The sequence below is a fragment of the Anomaloglossus baeobatrachus genome, chromosome 5, assembly GCF_048569485.1.
Source record: "Anomaloglossus baeobatrachus isolate aAnoBae1 chromosome 5, aAnoBae1.hap1, whole genome shotgun sequence".
Classification (NCBI taxonomy): Eukaryota; Metazoa; Chordata; class Amphibia; order Anura; family Aromobatidae; genus Anomaloglossus; species Anomaloglossus baeobatrachus.
The window spans coordinates 54303567-54331163 of record NC_134357.1 but is presented as its reverse complement, the minus strand read 5'-3'; the positions used below and the strand labels follow the sequence as shown (position 1 = coordinate 54331163).

Below are 27597 nucleotides of genomic sequence, written 5' to 3'. Positions count from 1 at the left end.
CACGAATAATCAAATAGCGGCGAGGTATTCGGAAAATATTCGTGAAGCCGAATAATCGAAGTATTCGATCATCCCTAGTTATTACTAATAACACTATGGAGAGAGAATTATCACTATTGAGGGCGTTATTGTAAGTGGGGTCACTATCAGGTAACAATGATAACTTTTTGGGGTACCATTACCAATGAAGACACTTATGGGACATTATTACTAATGGGTGCTGCTCTTAGGGAGAAATTATAGAGCACTGCTTCTAATAAGAGCACTCTGAGGGAACTTCAATACTACTGGGACACTAATGTCAATAGTGCACTTTGGGGGAGTATTTCTAGTAAAAGGGCACAATGGGGAGAAATATTACTATTGGGGGCACACATGGGGGTAATTGCTACCAATAAGGGACTCTGGCAAAGCATCAATTCTGGAGCACTAACACAAAAGGGGGCACTTTGGGGGCAATACTATCCTTAAAAGGGCACTATTGGGGGTATTGTTACTAATGGGGCCACTCTTGGGGTTAATTATGGGGCATTATTACTAAAGGGTGCTGCTCTTAGGGAGAAATTATAGAGCACTGCTTCTAATAAGAGCACTCCGAGGGCACCTCAATACTACTGGAACACCAATGTCAATAGTGCATTTTAGGGGAGTATTAATACTAAAAGGGCACAATGGGGAGAATTATTACTATTGGGGGCACACATGGGGGTAATTACTACCAATAAGGGACTCTGTCAAAGCATCAATTCTGGAGCACTAACACAAATGGGGGCACTTTGGGTGGAATGCTATCCTTAAAAGGGCACTATTGGGGGTATTGTTACTAATGGGGCATTGATAGGGAGGAGTTTTAAAACACATGGCTCTATGGGTGAGAATTATTACTAATGGAGCATTTTGGGACACTATGAAGGAGCTCTATTATTAATGAGGGCACCTAAAGGGAACATCATTACTACCAGGGGACCTACTACTAATAGGGGCATGGTCATACTTTTTGGGGGCATTATTACTTTCTCTGATCTCCGCACATATAGAGACACAATTTTAGGACGTTATTTTTTTTTCTTTTTACTCAAAAACGATGGATTTTTGCAATTACAAACGAATATCATTGTATGTACACATAGGAATACACAAATATATGATATTGCTATGTATGTATGCTTCTTATGCACGTGCGATTATTGTGATCTATGCATGTAAAAAAAAAGCATGCATTGTATGTAATAATAGAGATCATTACATACAGTACCAGAAATATGTTAAAAAGCCCTTGCCATCCAGTAAAAGGAGTCATTTTACTCAGAATACGCTATAATCCGGTCTGACGCCTGATTACAACCATTGAATAACAATCTCCTCTGTTCTCCACCTCACACAGTTCTTTTTCCAGCAATATAAAGTTTCTGACAACCACAATATGGCGGAAAGTCACACATATCTGACTATTTGTGACAGCCAGGCCATGACGTCATGACACTTCCGGTACGTTAGACGTTGATTTCCTGTCATAGTACACCTTTTAACCAATGAGCTTCAAAGACACTTTTTCAAACCGACCAATCAAAAGGTTTGGTCTTCAGAGGTCCTGCGCTCAATGGTGGCGGTTTGAAGCTGAAACAGGGAAGAACAACCGGGATAGACCGGAGTCACGGTGAGTGTGTGAGGAGGACGCGGGCGGGAAGCGGGTGATTAAGCAACCGGCTCTATTATGCCGCACGTCTCCGGCGCCTGCGGTGCGGCCGCTCGCGTGTTCTTGTGGACCGGCACGTGTGTGTAATATGTATATAGGGAGGTGACTGGTTCCTCTGGGCTGCTGCTCAGCTTTTCCTTTACCCCACTATTGATGCCCCCCCCCTTACGCACGGAGCCTTGGTATGTTCTCTCCTAGAGCTGCTGCACTAAGGAACGTGCCAAGTTAGGAAAATAGGGGCGTTATATACCAGTACAGAATGTGTAGCATTGACTCCGTATAAGGCTGCTTTCACACTACGTTTTTTTAACATGCGTCATGAACGTTTTTTTGCTGCAAAAGCGGATCCTGCTTTTACAGCAAAAAAACGCATGCAAACGCATGTGTTAGGCTGGTTTCACACTACGTCTTTTTAACATCCGCTGAAAACGTTTTTTTAGCGGAAGTACGGATCCTGCTTTTACAGCAAATAACGTATGCAAACGCATATGTTATTTTGCAGGATCCTGCACTGGATATTTAGGTGCGGGCATTGGAGTCATGTGATCGGGAGTGAGGGGAGCTAGACTGGGAGCCGGCTTCTGACAGCTGCAGACGCTGGTAACCAAGGTAAACATCGGCCTTGGATACCCGATATTTATCTTGGTTACGAGTGTCTGCAGCTGCTAGGAGCAGGGCTGCCTGCACACCTAACCAACGTAAACATCGGGTAACTAAGAGAAGTGGTTACGCGATATTTACCTTGGTTACGAGTGTCCGCAGCTCTCAGGTGGGGGAGAGGGAGGGAGGAAGGGGGAAAGACAGAGATAGAGAGAGAGGGGGTGAGGGAGGGAGTAGAGAGATAGACAGATCACTGGAGACTGGTTCTGGGCATGCTCAGTACTTTCTGGGCATGCTCAGTACAAAAGCAGGATCCTGTTACAACGCAACTGAACGCATTCTGCTAGGCAGGATCCAGCACTCATTGAAATGCATTGCAGCTCGCGGCGCAATGTGAAGGATCCTGTGAGATGCGTTATTTTGACAAAGCAAAAAAACGCTACATGTTGCGTTTTTGAAACATGTCAAAATAACGCAAAAGGACGGATCCTGCGTCTAACGGACGCAAACGCATGCAAACGCAGGTGGACGCGAGTCCATTGAAAATGCATTGCAGTGAAAATGGATTTGCTCAGGATCCGTACTTCCGTTAAAAAAACGTTTTTAACGGATGTTAAAAAGACGTAGTGTGAAACCAGCCTTAGGGTACTTTCACACTTGGGTTCAGCGGAGTCCGTCACTATGGAGAATAGCGCAGTCCGTTAACGCACTGCACTATTCTCCATAGACTTGTATGGATGACACACTGTAACGCAAGTGTAAGCGTTGCAGCTGCTGGACGACGCAGTGTCGTTATTTTGACGCTGCGTCGGGCGGAAGGAACGCAGCATGTAACGTTTTTTTGAGCAGCGGAATCCTTTGGATTTCACTGCGCATGCTCTCTCTGGCTCCCTGCACCCGTAACCAGGGTACACATCAGGTAACCAAGGAACCCTGGTTACGTGTGCCGGGAGCCTGACACTTCCCCGCTCGGCTCCGCCCCCTCCCGCACTTCGTATGTGTATACACACACACTCACTCACACACTCACTCACCTGTCCCCCAGCGATGCAGTCCCCGCGGCACTGACGTCCTCAGCCATGGCACCGCTCGGCTTCCCCCACTTCGCACTCCGCCCCCTGCTCCCGCCCCCCGCACACATTGTCGGCGACCAAACGATTGGCTGATCACCCGGCGGCCAGCTACTGTGAGCGATCGGCTGATCACCCGCCGGCTGGCTACTGTGAGCGATCGGCTGATCACCCGGCGGCCGGCTACTGTGAGCGATCGGCTGATCGTTCACAATAGTCTTCCGACGGTAAAACTGTAAAAAACCCAAAACGGATTGCATTGTTTTGCAGCATCTGTTGCATCCGTTGTGCCACTATATGCAACACATCCGTTGCATCCGTCACACAACGCAATGCAACGGATACCGTTCAATGCAAGTGTGAAAGTAGCCTTATTTTGCAGGATCCTGTCACTTTAAGTTATGGGCGGGCATTGGAGTCATGTGATCGGGAGTGAGGGGAACTGAACGTGAAAGACTGGGAGCCGACATCTAACAGCTGTGGAGTCTCGTAACCAAGGTAAACATCGGGTAACTTGCTTGGATACCCGATATTTACATTGGTTACGAGCATCCTCAGCTGCTAGGAGCCGGCTGCCTGCTCCTTGCACACGTAACCAAGATAAACATTGGGTAACTAAGATCGCGGTTACCTGATGTTTACCTTGGTTACGAGCGTCCTCCGCTCTCGGGGGGGGGGGTGGGGGGGGAGGGGGAGAGACAGGGAGTGAGTGAGTGAGTGAGTGAGTGAGTGAGTGAGTGAGTGAGTGAGTGAGTGAGTGAGTGAGAGAGAGACTGATCACGCGAGGCTGGTTTCTGCCCATGCTCAGTAGAGCAAGCAGGATCCTGTCTATCAGCATGCCAGCGTTCACATGCGTTTGCGTGCTGTTTAGTCAGGATCCAGCAATTTGCAGTATTTGGACGCAGCTCATAAACTCTACAAGTAGCGTTTTTGACAAAAGTTAAAAAACTGCAAGTCGCTGGATCCTTACTATAAGGCTGGTTTCACACTACGTCTTTTTAACATCCGTTAAAAACGTTTTTTTAACGGAAGTACGGATCCTGTGCAAATCCGTTTTCACTGCAATGCATTTTCAATGGACTCGCGTCCACCTGCGTTTGCATGCGTTTGCGTCCGTTAGACGCAGGATCCGTCCTTTTGCGTTATTTTGACATGTTTCAAAAACGCAACATGTAGCGTTTTTTTGCTTTGTCAAAATAACGCATCTCACAGGATCCTTCACATTGCGCCGCGAGCTGCAATGCATTTCAATGAGTGCTGGATCCTGCCTAGCAGAATGCGTTCAGTTGCGTTGTAACAGGATCCTGCTTTTGTACTGAGCATGCCCAGAAAGTACTGAGCATGCCCAGAACCAGTCTCCAGTGATCTGTCTATCTCTCTACTCCCTCCCTCACCCCCTCTCTCTCTATCTATGTCTTTCCCCCTTCCTCTCCTGTCTCTCTCTCCCCTGCCTGAGAGCTGCGGACACTCGTAACCAAGGTAAATATCGCGTAACCACTTCTCTTAGTTACCCGATGTTTACGTTGGTTACGTGTGCAGGCAGCCCTGCTCCTAGCAGCTGCAGACACTCGTAACCAACATAAATATCGGGTATCCAAGGCCGATGTTTACCTTGGTTACCAGCGTCTGCAGCTGTCAGAAGCCTCCTCCCAGTCTAGTTCCCCTCACTCCCGATCACATGACTCCAATGCCCGCCCCTAAATATCCAGTGCAGGATCCTGCAAAATAACATATGCGTTTGCATACGTTATTTGCTGTAAAAGCAGGATCCGTACTTCCGCTAAAAAAACGTTTTCAGCGGATGTTAAAAAGACGTAGTGTGAAACTAGCCTAACGCACGCAAACGCAGGTGAACGCATGTTGACGTGAGTCCATTGCAAATGCATTGAAATGAAAACGCATATGCACTGGATCCGTTTTTTGCGTTAAAAAAACGTTAATGACGGACGTTAAAAAAAACGTAGTGTGAAAGCAGCCTAATGTGCAGCTAGTGCAGTACTGGCACTATCAGGCACAGTGTGTACATACCATTAGTGGGCAGCTCGGATGTTTAGGCTGTGAAATCCAAGTTTATGACGTTTGAAAATTCATCCACTTTTTGATTGACGTGTGCACCTCTGCAGATAATATCCGGGCGGGTTATGCACATGATTCCCGCCCCCCGCTGCCTGTTCCTTCCTCTCTCGGCTGTATGCAAATTTCTAATCTTCAGTTACACAGCGTCTGAGTTTGCGCCTGCACATAGCGCTTATCTCCAGCGCCATGTTTTTGAAGCCCGCATACAGTGTTTGGTGTCTGAGAGGGCGGCGCATGCGCCCTCGCTTCTTCATATCTCGTTGCGACAGTGGGAGCGCGCGCGCGGTCACAACAGGACTGGAGAACAGCTGATCTTAACAATTAGCTGCAGCAGACGATATCGTAGCAGACAACCTTAAACCTTATCTCATGATTGTTACAATCAAAAGATACTCAGTGTATCAATACATAAAGAATTCCATAAGCTTTTTTAGGATAAAACCCAAAACTTTATTAGGCAATCAAACATATAAATATTAAAATAAACAGGGAGACACACCTTGTTGAAGGAAAGAAATATGCCACCGTTTTAAACACGCATCGGTATTTTCAGTCAGATAAAGCACAAGTATTACAAATCATTTTTATTATTCTTTCATGTGTCAAACTATTACTAGCAAGATATCATTATTTTTACCAAAATTATCAAGACATGAACAATGCAGATAGCAATTCAACCCTTCGTTATTACTATTCTGGCATAATAAGTCTATATTCATATAGGTGCCTTGCCGTCAGCATGCTCAAGCCTTGTGCATACTATGCTCCACAATATGGATGTGTGTCAATAGCCGCATATACATACAATGCACCTATAGGCTCATAACAATCCCACAAATTGAACAGAATAGGTAAGTATATTATATTATATTTAGCCCATAAAAATAGATGAAACCCGGGCTTTTGTCTGTAAAGAGTATACATATACCGCCAATATCATAATCAAACTATATATTGTCATCACCATAAGACATGTTGGCAGACACATATATTATGAAAATTAATTAACAGTCTTGACCCACATCTAAGTTGTTCAATCATTCACAAATGAAAACGCTGCAATGTGCACACAGTCAGAAGCACAAGTGGCAATGCTCTGAATAAAGGTTTTCATCTATAAATGCACAGCATCACTATCGTATTAAACCACAGTGAGTGTGATTTGTTAATCACCAAGTGTGCAGGTATAGTAAGCAGATATGACTACACGTGCATTGCCACCAGTGTGTCCGAACCGTATACACATGAATGTTCCTAAAGTTAGGTGATGCAAGCCATTTAAGATTGCGAATAGCTATAATCCACACCCTGGAAATGGCCATCCATTCATGAATACACTAATGTGAAAAGTATATTAGTCTACAGCCGTAGCACACATCCATATTGTGGCGCATAGTATACACAAGGCTTGAGCATGCTGACGGCAAGGCACCTATATGAATATAGACTTATTATGCCAGAATAGTAATAACGAAGGGTTGAATTGCTATCTGCATTGTTCATGTCTTGATAATTTTGGTAAAAATAATGATATCTTGCTAGTAATAGTTTGACACATGAAAGAATAATAAAAATGATTTGTAATACTTGTGCTTTATCTGACTGAAAATACCGATGCGTGTTTAAAACGGTGGCATATTTCTGTCCTTCAACAAGGTGTTCTCCCTGTTTATTTTAATATTTATATGTTTGCCTAATAAAGTTTTGTTTTATCCTAAAAAAGCTTATGGAATTCTTTATGCATTGATACACTTTGAGTATCTTTTGATTGTAACAATCATGAGATAAGGTTTAAGGTTGTCTAAAGGCCCCGTCACACTAAGCAACATCGCTAGCAACATCGCTGCTAACGAACAACTTTCTTTGTCGCTCCATTGGGAGACCCAGACAATTGGGTGTATAGCTATTGCCTCCGGAGGCCACACAAAGTATTACACTCAAAAGTGTAAGGCCCCTCCCCTTCTGGCTATACACCCCCAGTGGGATCACTGGCTCATCAGTTTTCATGCTTTGTGCAAGGAGGTCAGACATCCACGCATAGCTCCACTGTTTAGTCAGCAGCAGCTGCTGACTATGTCGGATGGAAGAAAAGAGGACACATATAGTGTCCCCAGCATGCTCCCTTCTCACCCCACTTTATGTCGGAGGTGTTTGTAAGGTTGAGGTACCCATTGCGGGTACGGAGGCTGGAGCCCACATGCTGATTCCTTCCCCATCCCTGTTACAGGGCTCTGGGCGAAGTGGGATTTTAACGGTCTCCAGGCACTGAGACCGTGCTCCATCTGCAGCCCCTGGAGAAGACGCTGGATATGGAGCGGAGTACATCAGGGACATGGCCCTGCTTCCTCAAGGTACTCTGTGTCCCCGTGCATTTCGCACGCACACCGCAGCATTGCTGGGTGTGTTAGTGCGCCGGGGACATCAGCGCTGCTGCGCTTGTGCCATTGTCTCACTTCAGCTTAGCTGAGTGGGCAGACTTATGTAGAACGGTCGCGCCGGCCGCTGGGACTGCGACGCGGCTGGGACTTGTGGTGCGCCGGGGACTTCCGCGCTGGCCGCGCTTTTACGGCGGCCGCGCTTATAAATCGAGTCCCCGGCTTTTGCGGCCTAGTTCGTTCGTTAACGCCCACAGGCCTGCCAGTCAGGGTAGGGGCGTGACGCTGCACATCACGGCAGCCCGGAGAGCTGGAGTATGTTTTGCATACTCCACCCCTCTCACTGTGTGCACTGTGAAACCGGATTCCCGCACTTTCTCAAGCACGCCCACGGCTTCCTTCTCTAACACAGGACGCCGGCAGCCATTATTGTCAGTTCTTTCTATAGCGATAAAACAGACAAGTGTGGGAACACCCTGACAGGGATTCTGAGGTTCACACAATCGCTGTGAGCAGGCGTTAATCAGCACTTGTGGTGCTAACCCCACTAGTGCCGAAGTGCATTGAGATATATGCTTCTACGCTATGCATTGCACTGTTTTGGTCGTACTTTTGTATATATCCTCCTTATTGTGCGGAGGAGATTACAGCATACTGTCTGTGGAAAACAGAGGTGCAGAAGCACATGTTTTCCATGCAGCCGGTACAGCAGGTACGGCTATATGGCCGGCAGGTTACATACACCCCCATTGTATGCAACTCAGCCGGAGTCTCTGCTAATGATCCAGAGGCTGGGGATGAAGTCTGCAGTGTTTACTGACAGATTTTCTGAGACTATGGCTGTGATATTAGAAGCCTTGCAGTCCAGACAAGTCTCTCACACCATGAGCACTGTTGAATCATTGATCCATGGTCCCCCTCAGTGTGAACAATTACAGCTCCGGGGGGGTCACGTGCATCCCAGAGTCACGGCTCTGACACGGACGACAGTCCCAGACAGCCTAAGCGGGCTCGCTGAGCGGCCCTCAGTTTCATCGCACTGGTCAGGGTCCCGCAGGTGGACTCTCTGGGTGCTGAAGCGGAGATAGCTGCTCAGGAGTCTTATCCTGAGACCGCTCTCAATCTCGGTACACCTGATGGGGACGCCATAGTGTATTATCTTATAGCGTCCATCAATAGAATGTTGGTCATTTCTCCCTCAGCTCCTCCTGTGAAGGAGCCAGCTGTACGGCAGGAGAAATTCTATTTCAGGTATCCCAAGCGTAAATTAGGTATTTTTCTGGACCACTCTGCCTTCAGAGAGATAGTCCAAAAACACCTCGCTTATCCAGATAAGCGCTTCTCCAAGCGGCTTAAGATACACGTTATCCCTGCCCCTGACGTGGTCAAGGGCTGGACCCAGTGTCCCAAGGGACATCCTCCACTCTCCAGGCTTGTGGCTAGATCCATAATTGCAGTGGAAGATGGGGTTCCACTTACAGATGCCGCTGACAGACAGATGGATCTCTGGTCGAAATCCACCTATGAGGCTGTAGGCGCGCCGTTGGCTCCAGCATTCGCAGCCATAGAGGCACTCCAAGCCATTTCAGCTTGTCTTACACAGATGGACACAGTCACACGTACATCTGTACCGCAGGTGGCATCCTTAACCTCTCAAATGTTTGCATTTGCGTCTTACGCGATCACGCCTGTCCTACACTCTACGAGCCGTACGACAGAGGCGTCTGCTCACTCCGTGTTTTTACGCAGACCCTGGTCGTTAAGTGAATGGAAGGCAGATTTTGCTTCCAAAAAAGTACTTAACCAGTTTGTTTTTTTCTGCGGAACGACTGTTTGGTGGGCGTTTGGATGAAATCATTAAACACTCCAAGGGTAAAGATTCATCCTTACCTCAGCCCAGACAAACAAACCCCAACAGAGCAGGGGTCCCCTCGTCCAAAAGGACTCAAAAAGATCAGAGGAGCTCAGATTCGTGGCGGGCTCAGTCACGCCCAAAACAGACAGTCTGAAAACCCGCTTCCAAGGCGGCTTCCTCAGGACTTGCAGCCTCCTCTCTTCGCATCCGCGCTCGGTAGCAGGCTCTCCCGCCTTGGCGATATTTAACTGCCATAGGTCAATGGCCGTTGGGGGAGAGACATTCTGTCTCACGGGTACAGGATAGAGTTTAGTTCGTCCTCCAACTCGATTCTTCAGAACTTCTCCACCTCCCGGCCGAGCCGTTGCGCTTCTGCAAACGATAGGCACTTTATAGGCAGAAGGAGTGGTGACTACGTTTCTCTTCAGGACCAAGGTCACGGTTTTTGCCCCAATTTATTTCGGGTGCCAAAATAGGACGGGTCGTTCCGTCCCGTTCTGGATCTAAAACGGCTCAACAAGCTCGTGAGCACCAGGCGGTTCTGGATGGAATACTCCGCTCCGTCATCGCCTCAATGTCCCAAGGAGGTTTCCTAGCATCAATAGACAGGATGCTTATCTCCACGTGCAGATTGATCCAGAGCACCAGCGTTTCTGCGCTTCGTTATAGGAAACGAACACCTTCTGTTCGTAACTCTTCCTTCCTGCTGGCGACAGCCCCACGGGTCTTCGCCAAGTTCATGGCAGCAGTAGTGACAGTTCTGCACTCTCAAGGTCACTCTGTGATCCCGTATTTGGACGATTTCCTGGTCAAGGCACCCTCTTAGGGAACACTGCCCGTATGTTGCGCTGGAGACTCTCCAGAGTTTTGGGTGGATCATCGACTTTCAATGTCAGATCCGACCCTGACCCAATCGCTACCATATCTAGGCATGGAGTTTCATACTCTCTCAGCGATAGTGAAGCTTACGCTAAATCAACAGCGTTCACTACAGACAAGGCTACAATCTCTCCTTTAAGGACCAGTCGCACACATTGAGACGCCTCATGTACTTCCCAAGGTCCTTCCTACTCCCATCCTGGGTGGTAGTTACGACAGACGTGAGTCTATCAGGGTGGGGAGCAGTTTTTCTCCACCACAGGGCTCAAGGTACTTGGACTCAGAAATAATCCAACCTTCAGATCAATGTTCTGGAAAACAGAGCAGTGTATCTTGCTCGACTAGCCTTCCAGCAGTGGCTGGAAAGCAAGCAAATCCGAATTCAATCGGACAACTCCACAGCGGTGGCATACATTTACCACCAAGGAAGAACACGCAGCCGGCAAGCCTTCCAGGAAATCCGGCAGATTCTGACGTGGGTGGAAGGCACGGCATTCACCGTATCCTCAGTTCACATCCCAGGGGAAGACTGGGAAGCAGACTTCCTCAGTCGCCAGGGTATGGACGCAGGCGTATGGTCTCCTCAAGATCTGTCGCCGCTGACAGATGCCGGACGTCGACCTAATGGCGTCACGGCACAACAACATCGTCCCGGCTTCATGGCACGGTCTCACAATCTTCGATCTCTGGCGGCGAACGCCTTAGTTCAGCATTGGTCGCAGTTCTAGCTACCTTATGGGTCACGCCGCTGGCATTGTTGCCCAGAGTGCTGCGCAAGTTCAGGCCCGACTGCCGCCGCGCCATCCTCGTCGCTCCATTGGCCGAGGATGACGTGGTACTCGAATCGGTGGTACCTCACGGTGGGCCAACCGGAGGCACTACCAGACCGATCAGACTTGCTGTCTCAAGGGCCATTTTTCCATTTTTCCAGTTGAATTCTGCGACCCTCAACCTGACGGTGTGGCATTGAGTCCTGGAGCCTTGCGTCTTCAGGATTATCTCAGGACGTGGTTGCCACCATGGGACAGACTAGGATACCAACGTCCGCCAAGATTGACCACAGGATGTGGAAGATATTCTTATCTGGGTACTCGGCTCAAGGGGTTTCTCCCAAGCCGGTTCCATCGTCTATGTTTCCTTCCTTCCTGCAATCTAGGTTGGAAAATGGGTTGTCGCTCAGCTCCCTCTCGGGACAAGTCTCAGCGCTATCTGTATTTTTTCAGAAACGCCTAGCACGACTTCCGCAGGTACGCACGTTCCTGCAGGGAGTTTGTCTTCTCAGCACTCCGTACAAGCGGCCGTTAGAGCCCTGGGATCTGAACAAGGTTCTAATTGCTCTTAAGAAGCCGCCTTTCGAGCCTAGGAAAGATTTTCCCTTTCCCACCTTTCACGGGAAGTGGCCTCTCTAGTACGGTCACGGCTCTTAGGAGAAGTTTTCGAGCTAGTAACGCTCTCATACAAATCTTACTTCCTGGTCCTTTACCAGGACAAGGTAGTTCTGCGCCCGATTCCGGGATTTCTCCATAAGGTGGTATCCCACTCTCATCTCAATCAAGATATCACCTCACCTTCTTTGTGTCCTCATCCAGTCCACCAACTTCAGAAAGATTTGCAGCTGTTGGATCTGGTGAGAGCACTCAGGTTCTACACGGATGCACTCTTGTCCTTGTCGCTGGTCGGCGTAAAGAGTCGCAAGCTTCCAGATCCACCCTGGCTCGGAGGATCGAGGAACCAATTCTTGAAACCTACAGTTCTACTGGGCTTCCGGTTCCTTCAGGGCTGAAGGCCCATTCTACCAGAGCCGTGGGTGCGTCCTGGGCATTACGGCACCAGGCTACGGCTCAGCAGGTGTGTCAGGCACCCACCTGGTCGAGTCTACTTACTTTTACCAGGCATTATCAGATGCATACCTATGCTTCGGCAGTCGCCAGCCTAGGTAGATAAGTCATTCAGGCGGCGGTTGGCCACCTGTAGGAGAGGGCCGTTTGACGGCCCTATCATGAGGTATTCTTTTACCCACCCAGGGATTGCTTTTGGACATCCCAATTGTCTGGGTCTCCCAATGGAGCGACAAAGAAGAAGGGAATTTTGTTTACTTACCGTAAATTCCTTTTCTTCTAGCTCCAATTGGGAGACCCAGCACCCGCCCTGTTTTCTCGGGGGTTTTTTCGGGTACACATGTTGTTAATGTGGAATGGTTTCAGTTCTCCGATGTTCCTCGGATTGAATTGGTCCTTAAACCTGTTATTGGCTTTCCTCCTTCTTGCTTTGGCACTAAAACTGATGAGCCAGTGATCCCACTGGGGGTGTATAGCCAGAAGGGGAGGGGCCTTACACTTTTGAGTGTAATACTTTGTGTGGCCTCCGGAGGCAATAGCTATACACCCAATTGTCTGGGTCTCCCAATTGGAGCTAGAAGAAAAGGAATTTACGGTAAGTAAACAAAATTCCCTTCTTTGTGACGTTGCTAGCGATGTTGTTGTGTGTGACATCCAGCAACAACCTGGCCCCTGCTGTGAGGTCGTTGGTCGTTGCTGAATGTCCTGGGCCATTTTTTAGTTGTTGCTGTCCCGCTGTGAAGCACAGATCGCTGTGTGTGACAGCGAGACAGCAACAACTAAATGTGCAGGCAGCAGGAGCCGGCTTCTGCGGAGGCTGGTAACCAATGTAAACATCGGGTAACCAAGAAGCCCTGTCCTTGGTTACCCGATATTTACCTTTGTTACCAGCCTCCGCCGCTCTCACTGTCAGTGCCGGCTCCTGCTCTGTGCACATGTAGCTGCAGCACACATCGGGTTAATTAACCCGATGTGTGCTGTAACTAGGAGAGCAAGGAGCCAGCGCTAAGCGGTGTGCGCTGCTCCCTGCTCTGTGCACATTTAGCTGCAGCACACATCGGGTAATTAACCCGACGTGTGCTGTAACTAGGAGAGCAGGGAGCCAGCGCTCAGTGTGCGCTGCTCCCTGCTCTCTGCACGTGCGGTGGTAACCAAGGTAAATATCGGGTTGGTTACCCGATATTTACCTTAGTTACCAAGCGCAGCATCTTCCACGCGGCGCTGGGGGCTGGTCACTGGTTGCTGGTGAGCTCACCAGCAACTTGTGTAGTCACGCTCCAGCGATCCCTGCCAGGTCAGGTTGCTGGTGGGATCGCTGGAGCGTCGCAGTGTGACATCTCACCAGCAACCTCCTAGCAACTTACCAGCGATCCCTATCGTTGTTGGGATCGCTGGTAAGTTGCTTAGTGTGACTGGACCTGAAGTGGAGTGATGCTCCTTGATGTTAGTTGGGACAAGTTTGCTAATTGGATATCGTAGCAGACGTCTGCTGCAGCTAATCGGGGTAAGATCAGCTGTTCTCCACTCCCGGTTGTGACAGCTCGCGCTCCCGCTGTCACAACGAGATATGAAGAAGCGAGGGCGCATGCACCGCCCTCTCAGACACCAAACACTGTATGCGGGCTTCAAAAACATGGCGCTGGAGATAAGCCGAGATCGCTGGAAAGTCGCTGGTGAGCTGTCAAACAGGCAGATCTGGCCAACGACGCAGCAGCGATACGGTCCTGCAGAACGACCTCGCTGGTCATTGGGGACGTGTCACACAGCAGCTATTTGAAAGGGAAGTCGCTAACGAAGTCGTTGTAACGGTGTCAAACACACCGATGCATGCTGCGCAGCGGGAAACAAAGGACCAAAAAATGTTCCTGAGATGTGTAGTGATCAGCGACCTCACAAGCGGGGGCCAGGTCGCTGATTAGTGTCACACATTGCAATGTCGCTGCGGAGGTCGCTATTATGTCACAAAACCGGTGACGTTACAGCGATATCACTAGCGATGTTGCAGTGTGTAAAGGGGCCTTTATCCTGTGCATGTCACTAGATTTCAGCATATAAATGGCACTTCTGATCAGATCTTGGTAAAACCTGATGGGGATGGTGTTATTAGAAATTAGAATGGTGCAAAAATCCTGATATTACAAGTAGCATTTTAGGAGATCTTAACTTTTCTGCATAAAATGCTTACTTAAGGCTATGCTCACACACTGCGTTTTTTACCCGCGATTTTTTTTTCCATTTTTGCTGCAGAAATTTGAGAAAATAGTTGTAACCGTTCTGCAGAGATTCCCCAGCAAAATCTATAGAAAAAAAAATAGCTGTGCGCACGCTGCGTTTTTTTTCTCAAGAACATTCTTTCAGTAGATTTTCTTGAGAAAAATAATGAGCAGTCACTTCTTTTCTGCAGGTACCTGCGTTATTCACTCCATTGACTGTAATGTAATCATGAAATCACGCAGGGAATAACGCAGGTAGCAAATTCTGTGCGTTTCAGTGCGTTTTCCTGCGATATTCCCGTTATTTCACGTTTTTCGCGACATAATGTTCATCACTGCCCTGTGTTTTGCAGGGAAGTGATGTCATTATGGGCTCATTAAATGACCGTTCCGTCTGTACTGGTCAGTTCGTGCTTTTTTGCGGACCCACAGACAAGAATGTCTTTTGTGTTGGATCGGATGGTACATGGTAGCACTCCGATCTTACAAAAAAGCACATCGGATGCCGTATGTCCGCTCCGTTATTATGGAACATGTCCTATTCTGTTCCGTAATAACGGACCGTGACTCAATACAAGTCAATGGGCCTGCAAAATCCCCGGAAGCCACACGGAAGCACTTCCGTGTGACCTCCGTCGGGTGCCCGTACAGTCTGTGTCCTGCTCCCTGCCAGCCCCGCGGCTGCCCGCACTGCAGTGTGTCACTGTCTGTCCGCACTGCACTATCAGCAGCCTCTCATACTGCAGTACGAGGAGCTGCGGGATGAGGAGCGCTGCTGTCAGGAGGTTAGATGAGATAATTACCTGCTGTGACGATCTCCTGCAGTCCTGACGTCAGCGCTGTCACTGCCTTCTATGACCGCTGCGTTCTCACATCACGTCTCGCGGGCTTCCCAGACTCACTAGCGGTGACGTCACGGGATCCCGCGATTCTTCGCTGAGAATGCAGCGGGCATAGAAGTCAGTGACCGTGTTAACGTCAGGAGTGCAGGAGATCGTCACAGCAGGTAATGATCTCATCTAACCTCCTGACAGCAGCACTCGTCATCCCCTGCAGTGACCTGGGCTGACCTATTGATGTTAGCTTAGTTCACTGCATTGCTCTCCCAGCCACTGGGACAGTGACTATGGTATTGATCGTCGTGGGACCCCCTTATTGGATTACTCCGGACCCGCATTTGATTGTTCTTTTAAATAAATTGGTGAAAGAGGGAATGTTTTAGGGAGTGTTTTTTCAAATTTTTTTTTTTGTTTTTTTTTCTTCTTTTTTTATTACTAACTGGGTTGGTGATGTTGGGTATCTGATAGATGCATCACATCACTAACCCCAGGGCTTGATGCCAGGTGACATATGAGGTTGATGCCAGGTGTGTAATATTACCCCATTTGCCACTGCACCAGGGCAATGGGATGAGTTGGGGCGAAGCACCAATGGATGTGCCACTTCTGGGGCGTCTGTGGCCTGTTGTTTTTAGGCTGGGGAGTGTCCAATAACTGTGGACCTCCCTAGTCTGAGAATACCAGACCACAGCTGTCTGCTTTACCTTAGCTGGTGATCCAATTTGGGGGGGACCCCACGTTTTTTGTTTCAAATTATTTAATTTAAAATAACAGCGTGGGGTGCCCTCTGTTTTGGATTACCAGCCAAGGTGAAGCTGCCAGCTGTGGTCTACCGTAGCTGGCTAAAAAGATGGGGGGGGGGGGGGGGGGGGGAGGAGCCCACGTCGTTGTGTTTTTTTTATATTTTTTTTAGTTAGTACGCACATAGGCCATGTGCCCACGGGAGCTTTTTGCTGCGGAGTTTGCCGCGGAAAACCTGCGGATTTTTCTGGATTTTCCAGATAAATCCGCAGGTTCTAGCATGTACAGGCACTCCCCATGTTACCCTATGGGACATGGGGAGTGTCTGTGTCCACACAGCGGAAAGTGCGGTTGCAGAATCTCCTGCGGAGTTCCCTCAGCCGCACCTAACTGCATGTCAATTATTCATGCGGATTTACTTGCGGAGATCCCGGCCCTCAGCTATGGAGATAGAGGCCGGGACGTCCGCAGGTAAATCGCGTGAAAGTCTGCATGTTTCCCGCAGCTAAAAATAGCTGCGGATGCTGGCGGGCAGCTGCGGAAAACATGCGGCCGTACCTGCGGATACATCCGCAGGTATGAGCGCCCATGGGCACATAGGCTTCCTTTAAGGCTATGGCTATCAGCAATACCCCCCCCCCTAACAAAAAAAAAAAAAGTACTTGCATGTGCATGTATACAATTGAGGCTTAAAGGGAACCTGTCTTGTAATTTCTGTGTTCAAACCTAGTAGCAGTGTAATGTGTGCGCGCTACCCATCCCTGGGTTGTAATAGTGTGTAATGTGCATGTATAAAAATGTTTTATTACATGTGTACCCTATGTAAATGAACAGGGGCTGTAGCCCCATGGGCGTTGCATTGCCCTGTGGGAGTTTGCGTGTTTTCCGTGGTAGCATGATATCAAGTATTTACTTGAGCAACGTCCCGTCGCTCCTAGAGATCCTGCGCATGTGCACTTACCATTCCCGCAGCCGTTATCTGGATGCTTGCTTCTCAACTTAAGACTTGCTCTGCGCATGGTTGGAATCGGAGGATTCTTCTGAGCATGCGGAGAGTGCGTCTGAAGATGAGAAGCAAGCACGCGGATAACAATGATGCGAAAATGGAAAGTGCGCATGCGCGGGATCTCCAGGAGCTGACGGTGACGTCGCTCAAGTAAATACATGGTATCAAGCCCACAGGGGCGTGATACCACGGAAAACATGCAAACGCCCACAGGGCAATGCGACGCCCATGGGGCTAGAGCCCCTTCTCATTTACATAGGGTACTCATAAGTAATAAAACATATTGTTATACATGCACATTACACACGATTACAACAAAGGGATGGGTAGGAAGGGGTAACTAGTCCACACATTACACTGCTACTAGGTTGGAACACATAAATTACCTGACAGGTTCCATTTAAAGGGGTGGTCGAAGGAAAAAGGAAATTTTATATAAAGTGAATCTGTCACCAGGTTTTTGCCACCTAATCTGAGAGCTGTATAACAGGGGCAGAGATCCTGATTCCAGCGATGTCACTTACTGTGCTGCTTATTCTAATTTTAATAAAATCACTGTTTAATCAGCAGTAGATTATCATTACAAGACTACTTGGTGTGCTGCAGGTAGTCCAGCATATTCATGAGCACTGTATAACTGCTAGATCTGCAGCAGAGAAAACCTTGATTTTATCAAAATGACAGCAAACAGCTCAGTAAGTGACACATCACTGGAATCGGGGTCTCTGTCTCTACATTATTGCTGTTCTCAGATGAGGGAGAAAAATCTTGGTGACAGATTCCTTTTAACCCCTTCACGACCTTGGACGGATCTATCCGTCATGGAGCGTGTCAGGTTAAGCCCCGCCCCCTGCCACGGGCAGGCAGCGGCGGTCGGCACACATCAGCTGTTTTCAACAGCTGACGTGTGCCTGCATGTTGTGAGTGGAATCGCTTCCACTCGCAACATTTAACACCTTAAATCTCACTGCCAAAGTCTGGCAGCGAGATCTATATGCGCGCGGGCATGATTTTTACTTACCGCCGCCCCCACCAGAAATCACGTGAGTGATCACGTGACTTTCGGTGGTTGCCATCGTAGCACAGGGTCATGTGATGACGCCTGCAGCTATGATGTTTCACTTTCGTTTTCCCTCGGCCCGGAGCAGAGGGAAACAGGGAGTGACTGTATCTGCTGTTTACAGCTGTATAGCTGTGATCAGCAGATAGATAAGAGCGATCGGATTGCTGATCGCTATAGCCCCCTAGGGGGACTAGTAAAATAAAAAAAAGTAAAAAAAAAAAGTTTTAAAAAATAATAAACCCCCCTCCCCCCATAAAGTTCAAATCACCCCCACTTCACCCCATTGAAAATTAAAGGGTCAAAAAATAAATGTACACATTTGGTATCGCCGCGTTCAGAAATGCCCGATCTATCAAAATATAAAATCAATTAATCTGATTGGTAAACGGCGTAGTGGCAAAAAAATTCCAAACTCCAAAATTACGTTATTTGGTCGCCGCATGTTTTACGCAAAATGCAATAATAGGTGATCAAAACGTAGCATCTGCACAAAAATGGTACCATTAAAAATGTCAGCTCGAGACGCAAAAAATAAGCCGTCACTGAGCCATAGATCCCGAAAAATGAGAATGCTACGTGTTTCGGAAAAAGGCGCAAAACGTGCGCCACTTTTATTGGACAAACTTGTGAATTTTTTTTAACCCCTGAGATACAAGTAAACCTATACATGTTTGGTGTCTACAAACTCGCACCGACCTGAGGCATCACATAGATACCTCAGTTTTACCATATAGTGAACACTGTGAATAAAACATCCCAAAAACTATTGTGCGATCACTTTTTTTTTTTGCAGTTTTTCCAAACTTGGAATTTTTTTGCTGTTTTCCAGTACAATATATGGTAAAACCTATGGTTTCATTTAAAAGTACAACTCATCCCGCAAAAAACAAGCCCTCATATGGCAAGATCGACAGAAAAATAAAAAGGTTACGGCTCTTGGAAGAAAAGGAGCAAAAAAACAAAAACGCCAAAACTGAAAGTACCTGGGGGCTGAAGGGGTTAATATAGTTATACAGGTTATAGAATACCGAAAAAAGTCATACCTGTCTTCCTCATATCAGATGCCTTGTTGAAATATTTTATCTTTTATCACTTCATGTAAATTAGCTCTTCCAGGCTATGGAGCAGATGCTGCCTGGAAGATAACTCCGCCTCCAGAACTTATTTTAAATAAAAGGGGTGTTACCACTGTGATGGCCGCTCTTTGTTCTCACTGCAGAGCGATGTGTGATTATAAGGGCTCTTTTCCACTTGCGATTTTCATGTGTGAGCGCAATCCGATAAAACATCGGGTCGCACTAGCACCAGTGTTAATCAATGAGACAGTTTCCTCTTTCCTGTGCTTGGGCCTGGGGCCTCTGTGCTTGGGCCTGGGGCCTCTGTGCTTGGGCCTGGGGCCTCTGTGCTTGGGCCTGGGGCCTCTGTGCTTGGGCCTGGGGCCTCTGTGCTTGGGCCTGGGGCCTCTGTGCTTGGGCCTCTGTGCTTGGGCCTGGGGCCTCTGTGCTTGGGCCTGGGGCCTCTGTGCTTGGGCCTGGGGCCTCTGTGCTTGGGCCTGGGGCCTCTGTGCTTGGGCCTGGGGCCTCTGTGCTTGGGCCTGGGGCCTCTGTGCTTGGGCGCCTCTGTCTTAGAGTTGATTATAATATAAGTGGGGGTCTGGGGGTAAGAACCCCAAACTGGGAGAGAGGGGTAAAGTTCCCCCTTGTTTCAGTACAGTGGACTGGAGGAAACCACCAAGCCCACCAATGAAGCCGGCCACGCCTACTAACCAAGCCTGTCACGCCCACAGGTCCTTCTACCCACTGGGATTTAGCCACAACTGTTTTACTAATGGTTGTGGCTAAATCAAAGTGATGAGAAGGACTTTGCTGATGTCTTACCCATGTGACCAAAAGGGGCGGGCCCTTAGCCAAAATAGCTGAGACCAGGAAGCAACATTATTGGCTGAAGTTCTCCCCTTCTGATCACATGGGTATGACATCAGCATGGTCCTTCAAGCCACTTTGATTTAGCCACAACCATTATTTGGTCACCACACAACGCAAGTCTATGAAAGCCTCGTTCTGGCCTCATAGACTTGCAGTGGGAGCTTCCGGCCAGTCACAAGTGCCTGTCAAAAGATGGCTCTGCGGGACCATAGTGGCTTAGATGAAAGGGTGAAGACGCTAGAGGGTGTGTAGAAGACCGGGGGCAGGGACCTTTTGGTTAAAAGTGCGTCACTCCACCTCTTAACCCCTTCACGACCTTGGACGGATCTATCCGTCCAGGATCGTGTCCCGTTAAGCCCCGCCCCCTGCCGCGGGCAGGCGGCGTGGATCGGCACACATATCAGCTGTTTTCAACAGCTGACGTGTGCCTACTAGCCGCGGGTGGAATCGCTTCCACCCGCGGCCATTAACCCCTTAAATCTTGCTGCCAAAGTCTGGCAGCAAGATTTAAATGCGTGCGGCCATGTTTGTTACTCACCGCCGCCCCCACCGGAAGTCACGTGTGTTATCACGTGACTATCGGTGGTTGCCATCGTAGCACAGGGTCATGTGATGACGCCTGCTGCTACGATGTTTCACTTTCATTTTCCCTCGGCCGAGAGCAGAGGGAAAACCAAAGTGACTGAATCTGCTGATTACAGCGGTATAGCTGTGATGAGCAGATAGCGATCAGCAATCGGATTGCTGATCGCTATAGCCCCCTAGGGGGACTAGTAAAATAAAAAAAAAGTAAAAAAAAAAGTTTTAAAAAATAAAAAAAAAAACAAAAAACCTAAAAGTTCAAATCACCCCCCTTTCCCCCCACTGAAAATTAAAGGGTTAAAAAATAAATAAATATACACATATTTGGTATCGCCGCGTTCAGAAATGCCCGATCTATCAAAATATAAAATCAATTAATCTGATTGGTAAACGGCGTAGTCGCAAAAAAATTCCAAACGCCAAAATTACGTTTTTTGGTCGCCGCAAGTTTTACGCAAAATGCAATAACAGGCGATCAAAACGTAGCATCTGCGCAAAAATTGTACCATTATAAACGTCAGCTCGAGACGCAAAAAATAAGCCATCACTGAGCCATAGATCCTTAAAAATAAGAACGCTACGTGTTTCGGAAAATGGCGCAAAACGTGCGCCACTTTTATTGGACAAACTTGTGAATTTTTTTTAACCCCTTAGATACAAGTAAACCTATACATGTTTGGTGTCTACAAACTCGCACCGACCTGAGGCATCACATAGATACCTCAGTTTTACCATATAGTGAACACAGTGAATAAAATATCCCAAAAACTATTGTACGATCACACTTTTTTTGCAATTTTTCCGCACTTGGAATTTTTTTGCCGTTTTCCAGTACACTATATGGTAAAACTTATGGTTTCATTTAAAAGTACAACTCGTCCCGCAAAAAACAAGCCCTCATATGGCAAGATTGATGGAAAAATAAAAATGTTACGCCTCTCAGAAGAAGGGGAGCAAAAAACAAAAACGCAAAAACGGAAAGTGCCCGGGGGCTGAAGGGGTTAAAAAACAAAAAAAAAAACCCAAAACACTGGAGTGTTGCTTTGAAAGTCAGCCACATTATGCCCTCCACCCAAATTTAATTTTGGAAAGTGCATGGTGACTGACAATAATGTAGGCATTACAAAAACTGTCGCGCATAGTAATAGTGCTTGAGCATGGTTCCCCAAAAGTAACTGTTACTGCGCTGTATGCTACTTGCAACAGCGTCTCTACTATTAAAGGTGTTTTCCACTAGTGGCCCAATAAGAATACTTACCTCCCGGACCAGCGCCGCTCCTCATCTCAGCCCTGTATTCCCTATTGGTCTCCTGATGCAAGCAATGTGTCACATGACCGCTGCAGCCAGTCAGCGGCCGCTGATCACATGACCCCTTTAAATGCTCTACAGGCAAAAGAAATAGAAAACATATCAATTTCTTGCATTCTGTATGCTGGTGCTCATGTGCTTTTGTGGGTCCCTCTCCTCCTCCCTCTCCTCTACAGAAGTACCCCGGCACTATCTGCTGCCGGCCGCTTTCTCTTTTATCTTGTTTTGGTTGTGTTCTTGTTGTTTTTCTCTAACACTCAACATCTGAATGTGAAGTGCCATTTCCAAACTCTCCAGAGCCATCATAGTCGTGGAGGGAGCCTTGCTGTCCTCTTCCTACATGGTGCAGGCGGTCTGTATGGGACGACGTGCTATCCGCAGAATGCGGTATAAATGGTGGTCGGCGCACATTCATTCTCCTGTTTGCGGGTGGATTATACGGTTTGGTAGTAGAGGGGGGTCTTGGATTATCGGGGTGATCATTCTCTCGTCTTCAGTGAATGATGGGAGTAGATGGAGGCATCTTGTGTGCACCTGTGTATTTATGGCTATACCCTTTGATATAATGAGGCTGTGCTGCTGCACGGGGCAATTACCAGCAGATCTCTGGACCAGGCGCAGGGTTAATTGAGATGCTCCTGTTTATGCAGGCTGTTTGCTAGAGGAGAATCTGTGAAATTAAATTTGCTTGAAGCCACTGGCATATTTTTATTTAAGCGTCTGTAGTATATAATTACTTTATTGATCCGAGAGGAAATGAGTTGCGTTAGTGAGGCCTTCTTATTTTATTATGGGCTTCATAGAGGCCTCTGCTTATTAAAGACATATGTCTTGTTTAAGCCAATCTTAGTTTCTGGTAATTTAGGAGGTTAAAATACTTAGTAATTAGTGACAGATCTCGTTACAGAGAAGACATTCCTGGCCCATTTATTAATATAGTTGCCACCAGAACCAGGGCTGTGGAGTCGGTAAGCCAAACCTTCGACTCCGACTCCTCAAATTCTCTTGCACCGACTCCGACTCCGGCTCCGACTCCGACTCCGACTCCGGCTCCTACATATATTGCTTATAGTTAGGTGAAAAATTTATTGTAGTACATGAATATGTGTATGTGAACATCAGACATTTAATAATTTTTATGATACAATAATCAAGATATTTGGATAGAACATAAAATATATTTATTGGAATACAACTTTAGAACACAGAAAACTGTAATAAATTGTAAATATGTAATACACTATGTAATATACAGTAGATTACATATATATCTTGTGTGTGTATATACACTGTATATATATATATATTATATATATTACATATTTACAATTTATTAGTTTTTTTGTGTTCTAAAGTTGTATTCCAATAAATATTTTATGTTCTATCCAAATATCTTGATTATTGTATCATAAAAACAATTAAATGTCTGATGTTCACATTGTACTACAATAAATTTTTCACTTAAATATAAGCATTATACTAAATGTTGTTATTTAGTAAAATATTCAGCACATTCTGCATTGCACTCCTGTCCCCAATTTATTATATATTTTAGGAGTCGGAGTCGGTGCATTTTATACCGACTCCGACTCCGACTCCACCAAAATGAGCTCCGACTCCGACTCCGACTCCACGACTCCGACTCCGACTCCACAGCCCTGACCAGAACAGGCCTCGTTAGGAGGAATCACAATGATTACTTGCATCTTTCAGAGAAGTGATCTGGAGATCAAACCATATTATGGGCTATGGGCGGCAGAGAATCAGAACCACAGTCTCCTCTGTATAGAAAACGTGGGTTTGGGTGAAATTAGGATTTTCTGCCTTGGGTCATCTTCACACATGTTTGGACCGGCCACAGATCCACTGACTAAATGGGGTGATGTCCCTCTGACACTATAGAGTCCGGGGCCAGGAGATCTGCGGTCGGTCCAGAAACTGCAATCCGCGAACAAACCATGAATTGCAGATCTATAAAGCCGGCGTAAGGATATGTTTACACACTGCATCTTTTTGTAAACACAAAGATGCAGCGTTTTTTGCCCCAAACCCACCCCCCCCCCCCCCCCCCAAAAAAAAGTACACGTTTTTGACTCGTTTTGCCCTATGCATTTTTTTTTTTTTTTAAGTAAAGTCTATTGACTGGAAGGGATCAAAACGCTGGTGAAATGCAAAAAAAAGAGTTGACATGCTGCATCTTCAAAAAAAAAATGGACTGTGTGGACAGCAACATAGAAATCCTATAGCCTTTGCTGGGAGAAGGAAATGCATGCATTTAGGTGCATCTTTGTGACCTCAAAAATGCACCAAATTTGTAATAAAAGATGCCCTTTGTGAACGGATTAATGCTAAGCAAAGAAACCTGCGGCACATTTTTACATCAAAGTGTAGGGCCAACCACAATGGTGTATAAAGGTGTTGGACCCATACCTACTCCAATAGATAAGATAAGAAAAAGGAGGAACAATGGGGTTTTAAAGGTGCAAAAGTTAAAATACAATTTTATTATAGTATATATTCTTTAAGAAAAGATGACTGTACATAATAAAGTGTAATTTGAACATGACACGACAATTATTAATATACAGATTAAATATACTGATCAATTTTCTGATCCTGGCATAACCGGTATCAGAAAGGTCCCCGGGTTTAAGAGCACACTGGCATTGAATAACGGGAAGGGGTTGGAGGCAGCAGGATTATTACCTAAGGCATCAGTACACACAGCTTGCCGATGGAAGAGGAGCTCCGGCTGGAGGACCCGACGTACGTTTCGCAAAGAATTATGGTCACTTATTCATGGGTAGGTGTGACCATAGCCTTAGGCCTCTTTCCCCATTCGAAAAGGAATGTTATATGTGAAGGTTTTCTGTCTTACTATGGACTGCAGAGCAGTACACAACTTTGTCATCAGCTGTATTCGACTTGGGCGTAAAACAAATGTTCGTATGTCCTTGGTACAGTTGAGTGGACCCGTGGAAGTTCGGTTCTGTGGCTTTAGCCAGACTTTCTATAAAGTTCTGTTCTGGGCCCGGACTTGAACTTCATTGGACGTCACTAATTGGCAGTTCAGCTCCCTGCCCACATACAGTCAGCCATAGACGGATCACTTTTGGTGTAGGGCTTTTTTTTTTTTTTTTTTATATGGGGTGCACACTACATCAGATCATGCTGCTGTTGCCCCCCGTGTGAGCCGTTCAAACACTACAGGCGGCTCGCACTGAGTGTACCTGAGCACAGTGATGATCAATCGAGTGGTTAGCATATGAAAAACACCCTAACTTAAACAGTTTTTTTTTTTTGTAAAGTCCATGTTTGGTATGAACACTGAACTTTCCTGTTCAGGTCCGCTCTTCTCCAGTCCTGGGTATACAGGTCTTGTACAGACCTTGGCATCTCCATTAAAGTGCACTAATACAGTCCCCAGGATTTTCCTATATAAGCTAAATCCAGTGCTATACTGTCGCTATCATGCTGATTCTATACATACCTGTAGTGGTCAGCTCGGATGTATAGGTTTTGAAACACAAGCAAGTTAAGTTTGCAAAATGAGCAGCTTTTTGAATGACAGCAGCTGCCGATCAGCTGATAGCTGGGGTTTCATAGTGATTCCCACCCCCTGCCTATTAATCTTATTTATGCTAATTTTATTATGGATTCGTTTTACTAACTGACTAGAAGGACCTGTGCTGATATTATACCCATGTGACCAGACGGGGCGGGGCCTCATCCAACAGAGAAATAATGTTGCTTCCTGGTATCAGCTATGTTTGCCGAGGCCCCGCCCCTTCTGGCCACATGGGTATGACAGCCCAGGTCTTGCTTGTGTTTCAAAGCCTATGAATCTGATCTCACAACTAAAGGTATGTATAGAATCAGCCTGATAGTGCCAGTATAGCACTGGCTTTAGGTTATTTACAAAAATCCCGGTGATTGATTCCCTTTTAAGTCTGCAAGAAAAAACATTCCGGTGAAAATCTACACTAGTAGATACTTTATGAACAAACATAGATAAGGGGTGTGCTTCCAAAACTTTATAGGGTCAGAATGATTGTTACTGTGATTATTCAATCACCATTGTGTGTTGTTTTTTTTTTTTTTTTTTGTTTTTTTTGGAAGAGTGCAGTCTATGGTTGAATTGTACAGCGATTGTCCGAAATCATTTAAGGGGGCTTTACACGCTACGATATCGCTAATGCTGAGTCGTTGGGGTCACGGAATTTGTGACGCACATCCGGCCGCATTAGCGATGTTGTTGCGTGTGACACCGATGAGCGATTTTGCATCGTTGCAAAAACGTGCAAAATCGCTCATCGATGACATGGGGGTCCATTCTCAAAAATCGTTACTGCAGCAGTAACAAGGTTGTTCCTCATTCCTGCGGCAGCACACATCGCTGCGTGTGACACCACAGGAACGAGGAAGCTCTCCTTACCTGCCTCCCGGCCCCTATGCGGAAGGAAGGAGGTGGGCGGGATGTTATGTCCCGCTCATCTCCGCCACTCCGCTTCTATTGGGCGGCCGCTCAGTGATGCCGCACGGACCGCCCCCTTAGAAAGGAGGCGGTTCGCCGGTCACAGTGACGTCGCCGGGCAGGTAAGTATGTGTGACGGGTCTGGGCGATGTTGTGCGGCACGGGCAGCGATTTGCCCGTGACGCACAACAGATGGGGGCGGGTACCCACGCTAGCGATATCGGGACCGATATCGCAGTGTGTAAAGCGGCCTTTAGCCAAGCCATGACTTGATGGCCAAACTCCCATTCAGCTGACAGCTTTTACCCCCTTCCCCAACCTTGAGTACATATGTTTGGAGTGTGCATGTGTTCACTACTGGTGGAAGGAAAAACTGTAAGTGGCTGGACACCCCTTGCCTGGTCTTGTCTACCAACAAGGATGAGCCATGTTGAAATGTTTGACAGAATATATATATATATATATATATATATATATATATATATATATATATATATATATATATATATATATATATATATATATATATATATATATATATATATATATATATATATATATATATATATATATATATATATATATATATATATATATATATATATATATATATATATATATATATATATATATATATATTATATATCTATCTATATTTCCTTTTTTTTTTTTTTTTTTTTTTTAGTGCACCTTCAAGGCAGAGTTGGTACCCTCACATTACATGTTACTCATATGTTATATGTGCACTAGTACTCACATTTTACTCCAATTTGACTATTTATCTGCCTTGCTGTCCCATATCTGATCTTCATACTCTGGATCGCTGAGCAACCCACCGGTGATTATATATATATATATATATATTAGTTAGGTCCAGAAATATTTGGACAGTGACACAAGTTTTGATATTTTAGCTGTTTACAAAAACATGTTCAGAAATACAATTATATATATAATATGGGCTGAAAGTGCACACTCAGCTGCAATATGAGAGTTTTCACATCCAAATCAGAGAAAGGGTTTAGGAATCATAGCTCTGTAATGCATAGCCTCCTT

General features: G+C 46.5%; 1 protein-coding gene across 1 annotated transcript in view; it reads left to right on the top strand.

The window, feature by feature from the left end:
* Window positions 1–1570: 1570 nt before the first annotated feature.
* The window catches only part of BUB3 (BUB3 mitotic checkpoint protein), a 44618-nt gene continuing 18591 nt past the window's right edge, over window positions 1571–27597 (top strand). The window contains exon 1 of the mRNA XM_075352266.1: window positions 1571–1657. The gene's annotated coding sequence lies outside the window, so the exon portion shown is untranslated. The remainder of the gene's footprint in view (window positions 1658–27597) is intronic.